We start from the raw sequence: 11,910 nt of genomic DNA, 5'->3' as shown, positions 1-11,910 counted from the left end.
ATCCAGAAAGTCACAGGGAAGAGAGGAAGACACATCAAGCTAGAGAGGAGGCTGAGGCCAGTTCTTCTACACACCTGTTTTCTTTCTTTCCTTCCTTCCTTGCTTCCTTCCTTCCTCCCTTCCTTCCTTCCTTCCCTCCTCCCTCCCTTCCTTCCTTCCTTCCTCCCTTCCTTCCTTCCTTCTTTCCTTCCTTCCTTCCTCTCTCTCTCTTTCTCCCCACACATTTTTACTCAGCACCAACTGTGTGTCACGGCCTGTGCTGTGCACTGAAGGTACAAATAGGATTAAAGTGTAGTTGCTACCTGCAGAAATACAAAGGGGTCAGCTGGGGCTTGATGAAGTCATTTCTTGGCAGAAGAGGGAGAAAGGACGTTGCAGGTGGCCGGAACAGACCCTGCAGAGCTCAGGAGATGGGAAACAGTGGGAGCAAATGGCAGCAGGAACTGGTAGAGGTTTGGGGCTGACGTGAAGAAGAGGCTGGAATACAGGTGACTGGAGACGCAGAGCACGAGACAGAGGAGACAGAATGTGAGGCTGTGCCAACAGGAGTATGGAGTTTCCAGAAAGTGAGGTGAGGCGGGCTAGGTTAGGACAAAGCATATCTGGGGTGCATTATGTACCTCAGAGCAGCATCCTTGACTGGGAGAGTCAGGAGCACATTTAGTGGACAGAGACCAGAGCTGGGCAGAGGGATTCAGGATAGGGGAGAGGGGACGAACTACTTTTGTCAAGCAGGTTGTCAGAAGTCCATCCCTGCCCCCAACAGAGACAGTTAGAGTAGTTCCTACTGCTGTGTAAATGGCTGCTTCCCCAGTCCTGTTGTAAATGTGCTCCTGTGATCCTGGCACCCTGGGAGGCTGAGAGAGGAGGATCACAAGTTTGAGCCCCACCTGGGCAGTGTAGCAATTTAACAAGACTTTGTCTCACAATTTAAAAAGAGGTGGGGGGCTGGGTTCACAGGCCCTAGGTTCCAGTACCACAACCACTAAAAAAACACAAAACCACTTGACCTGCAGGTCCAGGACAGGCAGGCGTGATGCCGTTTGGGGACCTGGATTCCTCTGCTCCCGCCGCTCTGGGCCCTGGGGTGCAGTGCTGGCATCCCCCAGCAGTCTGCCCAGGAGGGAGTAGGGTTGAAGGTGGGCCCCCTGCCCTCTGTGACTTGGGATTGCCCAGGTGAGTTACCCAACTCTGAGCCTCTCTGTCTGTCTTTAATGCTCACTTCCGATCCCAGGAGGCAGAGAGTGGTGAGGGGACCAGAGGCCTGCGTTCCCAGCGGTTCTACAGACGGACAGAGCTGGAGGTGTCTGTGCAGGTGGCTTCCCACCAGCTGGGGGCAGCAGAGGGCAGTGAGTGGACGCCTGGGTGGCTGCTTGCAAGGAGAGCCCAGGTGTGGGGGTTTGTGTGCCCAGGGCCACAGGCAGACTGCTGAGCTCACAGCGCCCTTCTGGGAGCACCTGGTCAGCTGGGCCCAGCATGGTGGTTGAGCTGGTTGGATGGGATTGATCGGAGAGCTAGAACTCTGAAAGGGGACCCTCATTGGTGACACTGGAAGTGATTTTATTTTATTTTTTTTAATGGAGCCAGGACAACCTTCCTTCGGGAGGAGGATCACAGGCTGAGGTGGGCAGAATGCAGGCTGCCAGGAAGGTTGCTGCCCTGTGGTCACCAGGCTAGGGCCAGTAGGCCTACGGAGTCCTCCCCCAGGGTGTGTTTTGGGTCCCCTGGTGAAAAGTGATTTTATTTTATTTTTTTTAATGGAGCCAGGACAACCTTCCTTCGGGAGGAGGATCACAGGCTGAGGTGGGCAGAATGCAGGCTGCCAGGAAGGTTGCTGCCCTGTGGTCACCAGGCTAGGGCCAGTAGGCTCTTCATCCCTGATATCCTGTGGTGGTTTCCAGGTGCCTTGGGAGGAAGTGAGGCGGGTATTTTGGGAGAGGTGGGATAGTGCCCAGAGCGGGCTCCAGATCCTGCTGACCTGGGTTCCCCTCCCAGCATCACCTCCCCTCTGCCCTCGGCACTGTGGGGGAATCTTAGAGCTGTTTCATGAGGGCCCCTGGGCCAGGCCCTGTGCTGGGCTCTCTTGGGTGTCTTCTCATGGCATCCATACCACCCCAAGGGCAGGTCACACGCATCTCACTTCGCAAAGGTGACAGAAGCAGGGTGGGTAGCTGGGGAGTGCAGAATTGGCTGAGCATCACTCAGCTCTGGCCAAGGAGGGTGAGGCCCTTGCAGGGCCTGGCCATGTGCACACAGCCCCAGTTTTACCATTCTCTCCTGCTTATGGATGAGGATGCTGAGTCCCAGAGAGGGGAGGTGCCAGGGCCCCTGGGGACAGAGCTGGGTCTTGCCTCTCTCTGCCTTACGTTGTCTGGGCCCTGCTTCCTGCAGGCCTGGTCCTGTGGGTCAGAAGGCAGAACTGAATCCTCTTTGCACCTGCCCTGTGGCCCTGCAGCCTCCCCTCTCCAAGGGACCAAGAGCCTGGATATAGGGTGCAAGGTGCATATAGGCCTTCTTTTCCTCACCTTCTCCTGCTGCGAAAATAAAGCGATCAAGTGGCATTTGGGTTGGATTGCAGACAGAATTATATATGAGTTCTCGGGTGGGAATTATTGTTTCCAAAGCCAGGAAGCCCTCTGTGGAGGTGGCGGCAGTGACATCTGTTTCCTTCACAAGTCTTCGTGTCGGGATGAGTAACTTTTCCTGTGGAACTGCTTAAAGAACATCTAAAACGAGCCCTGATTGTAACTCCCCTGCCCCAGCGCCTTAGATGGCACAGCCTGCACGTCTTGGGACAGGCTGGGCCTTCCACCCACAATTTCTCATTGCTTTTCTGCTTTAAGAGCACCCTGGTTGCCGCCCAGACTCCCTCCCTGAAGCGGCCCTGTGCATGGGCACCCCTCCCGGGGCTTCAGAACGCCCTACCACACAGCATCTCCAGGACTCTCTGGCTTACCCATGCACCGCGTGGCTATCTCTCCCACCAGCTGGCGGTGACCTTCTCAAGGGCAGTGCTTGTTTCCAACCTGCCTGAACCCTGACTTTGGTGCACAGCCTCACCTGTGGCAGGCACCCGGTGGGGCTGATGGAGTGAAGGTGTGGGAGAGGGGGACACAAGGAATAAATGTATTAAATGGAGGAGTGCCATGAGCAGGGAAGAGGAGGCAGTGACCTCCCTGCTTGTGAGAGCCCTGTGTTGCATCTGAGGCCAGAGTGGCCACTGCCCTGGGAGCAGAGGTCAGGACAAGTCGCCCAGCCTGCGCCAGAGCCCCAGTGAGGACACCAGCCCTTGCTTGAGCATTGATTGTGACCCCAGCCCAGGAGTTGGTCTGAGCTCTTGAGGATAAACTCCCATGTAAGCCTGGCCTGCAGGTGCTACATACCTCCCCAGGGAGAAAGGCCTACGGAGTCCTCCCCCAGGGTGTGTTTTGGGTCCCCTGGTGAAAAGTGATTTTATTTTATTTTTTTAAAATTTTATTTATTTTAATTAAATTTATTGGTACGGTATAGGTATATACAGTGATCACATTCATCATAAGGAAATTGTACCTGTACATGATATACCTTGATTTGTCTTTTTTTTTTTTTTTAAGTGATTTTAATAGCACTTTTCACGTACCAGGGTAGAATTATGGGGCTGCCTTCGCCACCTCTCCTCTCACTCATGTTTATGATCCTGAAGCCGAGGCTCTCTGGGGTCCCTGCGTGCCCTGGTGGCTCTTGTCAGGGACAGACTTGCCTGCCTTGCTGCCCTGGGGCATCGGACCCAACACCTACCATTAGTACTTTCCCTCGGGCCAGCTGTTGTCCCCAGAAGGTCCTTATCATCTGTTGTGCCCGGCAATTAAATCACCAGGGAGGCAAGCTCAAGCTGGAAGGGATTGCAAGATCAGCCGGATCAATCCACTCATTGTTCAGGTGGGAACACTGAGTCACAGACAGGCCAAGATGCTTGCTTAGCACCTCGTAGTCATAGAGGAATCATGTAAGAGCTACGGCTCCAGAGCAGACAACCGGGCTGGGTCAAGCACTGCTGCTTCCTGGTTCCAAGTTGCTTGTCTTTTCTGAGCTTCTGCTCTCCCACCTGCACACTGGGCTGAGAATTAAACAAGATAAGTCATGTAAAGCTGTCCTGCAGCCCCTGAAAGCGAGCTTCATGAATACCTCGGCTGATTCTTATCCACATGTGGCAGTGGCCCTCACTGGTATGAATGGCAGGGCTGGATGTTGGTCCCAGCATCCTTGACCCTGGGTGTTGTTTTCCGGTCACTCTGCCCATGGCCTCTGCTGAGTGCATTCACTCACACACAGGGCACGGAACGGGGAAGTTTTGATGGGGAAGAAGGGCTGGGGCCAGTGAGTCACCCAGGAACACTGCCTGGTGGTGGGACTTCAGCCACGGGCCTGGGGAGACACAGAGGGAGAAGAGAAAGGAGAGGGAGTGCTCTGTGCTCCTGGCTACAGAGCTGATGAGCTGTGTGTGCCCCTCCAGACCTCTGGGATAGGCTTATGCTAAGGGCCAGTGTTCCTGGCTGGAAGATTTCTGGGACGGCGAGGCACTCCCTTGCTGCTCTGAGCTGTCACATGTCTGGTTGGGACCTCAGGAATTTCTGATCTCTGTGCACCAATATCCACTCAGGCCTGGGCACTGGCAGATATGAGGAGGGCTCTCCCACCTTTACCCCCACCCCCTTTGTGAGTGGGCTCCTCTGTCCTCCCTCCTTTGACCCTCAGGAGTCTGTAGTGGTGGTGTGTGACTTTAAAGACCAAGGCCCCAGTGATAACTCCAGGGACCTCGTGAGGCAGCCCGACTCCCTGCTGTCTTACCTCTAGCCCTTTGCCTGTGCTGGGAATCTGCCTGATCGGCTGCACACAGCTGTCCTGCCCCTGCTCATGTCAGCAAGCTCATCTGCTGTCTCACCTTAGGTGTTTCAAAAGTGTCTTCTCCAGCAAGCCCACCCAGACTGCTTCTAAGTGAAATCCTTGATAAAACCACCCAGAGCACTTTTTCTTTTTTCCGTCCGAAATATTTACTCATTAATTCAGAAAATATTTAGGGAACGCCTGTCAGAACGCCATGGCCCCTGCTGTGGGGCTTTATGGTCCAGTGTAGTGGTAGGCTTTAAACAGATTCTTTTAACATTACAAATGCAGTGAGTCTGCAGAGAGACTTCCCTGGTCCGAGAGTATCAGCTCCAGCCTGGGAGGAGAGACCTGAAGAGTGAGCAGGGTTAAGGCACAAAGGGGACACCCGTTTCTTGTCCCCTCTGGCTAGTGGCTGATTGGTGTCTGGTTTGTGCTGATGACCCAGTCACTTCCCAAAAGTCACATGTATGGCCACATGAAGCTCCAGGGGAACCTCTGCATGTAAACCCTCTGCTCTCCTTCCTCTTCAGGAAGGAGGACAGAGAGTTGTGTTTGACCTGAGGACTCCTAGGGATCAAGATGCTCTTGGACCTAAGAGGTGTGCCAGATGAGGGGACTTCAGGGGTATGGGTGGGCAGGAGGAGACAGGTAGGGACAGGGTTCTCCGGCTCTTGCTGCGACCCCATACACCACACATCTAGAGAGCTCTAAAAATAGCTTTCGGGATATGAGAGACACAGAATATCCTCAAAGACTGCTCTAAAGGGAGACCTGCATGCAGTGTACGGGAGTTGGGGGCAGCCAGCCCTTGCTCTGGGCTCCCAGCAACTTGAGCTGGGTGACTTTCCCTTCCTGCACTGGTGTGACTGGCCTGTGTGTCGGTGTGATTTGTGGGCGCCTTCTGAATAGGAGGGTGAATCTGTGAGCTTGTTTGAGTGTATTTGTGAATGTGTGTGTATGTGCGTGTTATGGGTATGTGCGTGTTCATGTGTGCTGACTGATTGCACATGTGTTTGTGTGCTCTGTTAGTGTGGCAGAGGTGGGAGACATGTGCACACACACATCTTTGTGGGGGTGCTCCTGCTGAGTGAATTTGCATGGATGCCTGTCCTTGAACATGTGTTCCTGGCCCTGTGAGTTTAGGTGTGGCTTTCTCGGCAGTCTTTGAAGCCAAGTGTGGCCCTTGAGTGTCCCAGCCCCTTCTTGGGCCCTCATGCCCCATGAATTGGTTCTCTTTGTGTAACTCCAGGCGGAGGGGGAGTGTGGAGGTCTTTGATGTTCAGCGTGCAGTGGCATGAATTTGGGAGAGTTCCATGGGCATGGAGTGGCCTGAGAGTGGGTGGCCATCACAACGGCACCAACTTAATCCCGGCTTAAAATACCTCCCTGCTTTCACCTGTCACAGTGCCTGACATTCCACCGTGGGCAAGTCACTCCTCAGTTGGGGTCCTCTCTGCTGCTGCATACCTCTCCAGGGAGGAGGCCAGGGAAGCATGACAGCTTGCTGAGGGGGCAGCCCAGGAACTGGGGAGGAGGGCAGGAGGAATGGCACATCTGAAGGACCTGCGCAAAGCCAGGAATTCCCGGGTACAGTTAGTGCCAAGCCCAGGAGGGCTAGGCAGCCCAGCCCCAGCAGCCATTCTAACTTTATAGGATCATCACATTTTCTGAAAGGAGCCTGGTGATTGCCCAACTTAGCCCATTGTATTACAGGTGGGAAGACTGAGGCCTGTAAAGGGGAAATGCAAGGAGCCTAGGATATTCTTAAAGCATGGGCCCTGGAGTTGCAAAAAGGAGATCTGGGTACTAATGTCCCGCCACTGCCCTGCTTGTTACTCTGGGTCTTAGGTGTCTTGTTTGTAACACTGACACTGGCCTGGGTCCTCTGTGGACCCTCCTGCCTCTCAGCCTGTGAGCCGGGAGACAGAACCCCCAGGCTCCAGCCCCTTTCCGGTGTCCTGGCCTGCCTGCCTACCGAGGTGTCTGGTCTGTCCTCCTGCCTGCACACCCATGTCTCTCCTCTCCTGGGACTGAAGGTGGCACTATCTGGATGGGATCTTCCCCTCCCTTTCCTGTTGATTTAGATGTGCTCTTGGCGTTTGAACAAAGCTCCAGAAAGATATTAAGAGAAACATCCATCACAACATCCTCCCTCCTTGAAGCTTCTGTCTTTGAGTATAGACTTAGAAACTGGCATGGCATGAGCTGGCCCTGATCACAGGAGGACCTGAGGGATTCTGCCTCCATCCTGAGCAATGTCTCAGGGACCAGGGTGGCAGTGAAAGCCTAACGGGAGACAAAGGTGTATCAGGCTGCCTACCCATCTGCAGTGGCCTGGGGTCAGCATGTTGGAAGGGAAGGAGGCCATGACAGCAGGCCTGAGTAGAAGACCTACTGCTAAGCAAAGGCTGCGGATGTGGGAGGAAACTTGCCCTTGAATGAGCAGCTGCTATTTGGACGCACCAGGCACAGGCTCTGGGCTTCACCCCAAGGGAGAGATAGTGGTCAAGAGATCTGGTGATGCCAGGCTCCTGGGAATCCAGGTCAGGGTGCTTTGTGCAAGCCTGTTTCCCTAGGAGCTGCCTCTTGGGTTGAGAGTAAGGTGCAGGCGAACACAGGCCTGGCCAAGCTGCTTTCCCTGAGCCCTGTGTGACAACCCTGCACTCCAGGCTCGTGTACTTCCCTTTCTGCCTGTTTCCCAGTGTGGGAGGCTGATCTGGGATGTCAGTGTCGTGTATGGGCAGGGTCTCCACCCTTCCCACCCGGGAGCCAGAACCCTGCTGGTTACAATCCCTGCTCTACTCTGTACCAGCTCCACAGCTTGCAGCAAATACCTCAGCTTCTCTGAGCCTCTGTTTCCCATCCTGAAAACCCAAAACAGTCTGACTTCTGAAGCCTGTGTCCTCCCAAGGACTCCTCTAATTACAGACAGTGGCCCCCTGGGGCGGGAGGTGTTCAGTGAGTTACCAGGGAAATAGAGACATGACAGAAGAGGAGCTCGATAACTGGTCGTTTATCATCATCATCTTCATTCGGAATTGACTAAAATGGGTGAATGCAGAAATCCTGTGTCTGGATTCTGAAAGGCATCTGGGAGTGGCTGGAGAACCTCCTGGGAGGTGAGGGTGGTGGGGTAGTGGTTAGAACTGGGGTCAGGGAGCTGCTGGAGGACTTAGGTCCTTCCAGCCAGAGACCCCATCCGCCTCTCTCCTGTGCTTTAGTCAGTGATATGTAGGGAGCCCGCCGGGCCTGTAAGCCAGCTGGGAGGGATGGTGCCTGGAGGGGTGATGGGCCCCCTGGGGGGCACAGGGCTGCACAGCGGCCCACACTCAGGCATCAGGTAGTGGCCTCGTGCAAAAGCCCTGGGGCCTTAGCTGAGCCTAGCGCAGAGACACAGCTGCTTGACAAGTACAGGTGCACACAGCTGTGTTAATGGAGGCAGAGGGCCACATCTGGGGAGGAGGCAGGCTGTCCCCATGGACTGGGGAAGCTGCTTGCTGTGCTTTAGACATCAGTGCCTGCTCCCCTGGATGAAAGCTGAGGCCTCACCCGAGCAGCCCTGCCCACCCCTGCTCTGTGCACACAGGGGTGTCTCTGTGAGGCTACTTTAGAAGCAAGTGCTGGTGGAAAGAGTTCAAAACTTCCAAATTGGGTGTCACTCTGCAGCTCCAGGATCATTTTGTAAGCATGTTCGTTCACATCCCTGTCCCCACTGCCACAGAGGCGGCCTTCGGGCTCCATAGAAAGCCCACTGGTATACCCCTTGGGACAGAGAGGTGGTTGTAGAAAGCTAGCGACTCCTCAGTGTAGTTTTGTCCTTCCCATAATTCTGTAAAATAGGTGTCATTGTTAGCTTGTTTCACAGATGGGGATACTAACCCTCAGAGAAGTCCAGTAATCTGCCCCCAGGTCACCTGAATTAAGATCTGAACCTTGGTGCTGTGGGAAAGCTTGCGCTACCCCAGGTTGAGCTTTTTGGAGAAAGTGGGATAAGTCCGGGCTCTGGGAGAGTGGTTAAGAGAGTCAGAGTCTGTGCGCTAGGGAGAGTAAGGGAGTGATTGTAGAAACCGCGTCTGACCCTCACAGATGAGCCGGACCCAACATATGTTATTGCAAAGAATGTTTTTAACAAGCCTGGGCATTTGTGTGGGAATTCAATGTGAGAAGAACATTTGGCTTTTGTTGAGCACTTCACAGAGAGGTGAAGGGCCTTGCCTGTCATCTCTCAGCGAGGAGTCTGTGCGGCCAGTTTGATTCTCGCATGCCAGCCTGCAGCTCTGGGTTCTCAGCCGGCTCCAGTGCAGCTCAGAAAGTGGGCGTTAAGGAGTCTGTTTTACTGAAGGAAGGGATGTGATTTGCTCCCTGGCCCTCAATTAAAGGTTGAGTTAGATCTTTGTTTTTCCGGCGGTGCCCGGAATGGAACCCAAGTTCTCATGTATGGTAGGTAAGCCCTCTACCACTAAACAATATCCCAGCCCTTTGCCTTGGGTTTGGAATGACTTTCTGACTTGAAGACCAGTTAGTCCCTCTTTCTGAGTTTGGAGCTCCAGCTGCTCCCCAAAAAAGGGACGGGAGAAACGGCTTGTCTTCTTTCATCCAGAGGTGACTGAGAAGCTTCCCTGGGCCCTCAGGCCCCTGAAGGAGAGAGAGTCAGCGAGCTGTGAGGCTGGGCATAACAATGGGCTGGAGTCTAAGGTCCTCCATTAACCTTGTTATGTCCTTGGGGAAGTCCTTTCCTTTCTCTGGACCCTTATAATGCAGCCTTTTGAATCTAAGTCCCCTTCCAGGATGATGAATGTATGTTCCCTCTTAGGGGACAAAAGATGTCTAGGGAAATGTGTGTTGGGTCAGCGTGAATATTCCCTGTTCCCTGAAGAATCATTCTCCCCATGATCTGAGCTCCTGAGCCCCTTGGAAATATGTGTGTTACTTACCCCATAGTGTGCATGGCTGTCATGGTCATTGTGTTTGGTGCATACCAGACTCTCAGTAAGGTGAATGAGTGAATCGTAGAGAGGGCATCGAGTCCGAAGTTAATTGCTAGTTTGGGTGGGTGGGGGTACTACTATTGGAGGTTTTGGTTTTTTTCTTCGTTTTTTTTTTTTTTTCTGGTACCAGGAATCGAACTCATGACCTTGCACTTGCCAGGCAGGCGCTGTGCCGCTGAGTTAAATCCCCAGCCCCCTACTATTGGAGGTTTCAAGTAGAAGGTGGCTGTCACAGGAGCATTAAGGGTCTAAGCCTTAGGGGAAGGAGTGTGCATGAGAAAATGGCTCACGTCCCACCCACCCTCCTAGAGGGGGGAAGAACTTTACATTTTAAAACTTGGAAACAGGATCAAGCTGTCTATTGGTGCAGAACAGGCTCTATAAACCATAAAACATGCTTCATGGTTTTTTACATTAGAGTGTAAAAATTGTGCAATTTTCATCACTGTAGAAAATAAAAACCAAGAAAAAGTACAAGCCTGTTGGGGAAACTTGGTTGATACAACAGCCGTGGGAAAACCCATGCAGGTCAGCCAGGTGTGGCTGAGATTGGGGAGCCCAGAGTTTATAGTGGTATAGATCCTTGCCTGCATGCTGTCTTCCCAGGGTCTGGTGCTCCCTGGTCTGCACTGCCTTGTCTATGTGTCATTTCTCTGGATTAGGGTCACTTTGGGCACCTCTAATATCAAGAGGTAGTTGTTGAGCCACAGCTGATTTGAATGCCCCAGTGCATCTTGCTGGGTGCAGAGGTCAGGTGTACTTGGACTGCGCTACCTGGGAAGGGTTTTGGTGGGGTAGCATTTCAGATGGGCCCTGGACAGGTGCCCAGAGATAGGTCTTCAATGGATGTGAGAAGTTGAGGAGGAGGAGGGGGAAAAAGTGGAGAGAAAAAGATAGGCAAAGGGAACGCTTAAAGAGAGTGGGCAAAGAGGAGGTGTCCTGCAGGTAAAGCTCCGGCACTAGGGAGCCCTGGAGGCTGGGTATCCCTGAGTAAGTCACTCTACCTCTCTGAGCAAGGCTTCTTCATTTGCAGATACTGTTTTTCTATCGTTGTCTGTCTGGGCAGATGAAGAGATACTACTCACTGTACACTGCCCATATTTGACCTCATCCTATCCAGGGTGCTGGGGCCACAGAAGGGTCCAGATCCAGCATCGGGCATGGCCTAACACAAATGTCCACTTCCCCCAAGACCTAGAGAGGGCTGCTAAGCCTGCCTTTTACTGAGTGACGGATGAAATGTACTCTTCAGATTATGCACACCACTAACTTGAAGTTGCTATCCCATTTGCTTCTGTTGTTAGATCACCTAGAATGGAGGCAGGGGTGGGTGAAACCCCGAATGCCTCCTTCAAGGAATCTTTCCCCAGCTTTCCTCTCCCTCAAGCAGCGGGCAGGACCAGGTTGTGGCCTGCGGACCCCTCTCCTCCCCGATGTCCCCATCCTCCGTAACGGAGCACCTTGCAACCTGCATAGGCAGACTCCTTCTCTTCCTGCACTTGGATTAGTTCTGGCGCTCTCAGGTGGGGGCGGTGGAGCTTTAACCTCGGAGTCCAGTACAGCCTAGTAAATGGGTGCATGGCCCGGATGGGTGCCTGAATCCTGATGGGCATACTCAGGAAACCCATCAGACCCTCAGGTGCCTCCCTTAACAGGGCATTAGGGATCCGGTTCCTAAGGTGGTTGTTCCTGCAGGGGTACAGCGGCTTTAGGCTCACCCTGACAATGCAGCAACTGCCGCCCGGGTTAGAGATCTATGTGGTCAGAGTACTGCTAGGCGCAAGCCGGCGACCCCTCTTTGGACCACGTGCTTGCTCTCCGAGCAACGACAGGCTGGGAGCATCGACCTCGCAGGTGGAGAAAGGCGCCGTGTCCTTCCCCACCTGGGCGGGAGGGAAGTTGTGGTTCCTCCAGGCGCAAGGAGGAAGGGCTGGGAGGTGAGGGGCAGCTGGCCTTTCAGACCCCCCAGGGTCCGCCCCTCTGCAGCCCCGCCCCTCGTCCCCGCCCGCTCGCCCAGGCGCCCGGGGGTCGGGTGGCTTCGGCCGCGGTCGGCGCC

The 11,910-nt window shown here is 53.9% G+C and overlaps 1 protein-coding gene across 5 annotated transcripts in view; it reads left to right on the top strand.

Moving 5' to 3' along the window:
- The window catches only part of Dab2ip (DAB2 interacting protein), a 187,183-nt gene that overhangs the window by 95,236 nt on the left and 80,037 nt on the right, over positions 1-11,910 (top strand). The gene's annotated exons all lie outside the window — the stretch shown is intronic.

Source organism: Chinchilla lanigera, unplaced genomic scaffold, assembly GCF_000276665.1.
Source record: "Chinchilla lanigera isolate Chin_1 unplaced genomic scaffold, ChiLan1.0 scaffold00018, whole genome shotgun sequence".
Classification (NCBI taxonomy): domain Eukaryota; kingdom Metazoa; phylum Chordata; class Mammalia; order Rodentia; family Chinchillidae; genus Chinchilla; species Chinchilla lanigera.
Note: the sequence above shows the minus strand (reverse complement) of the source record. Positions and strands in the feature narration are given on the sequence as shown.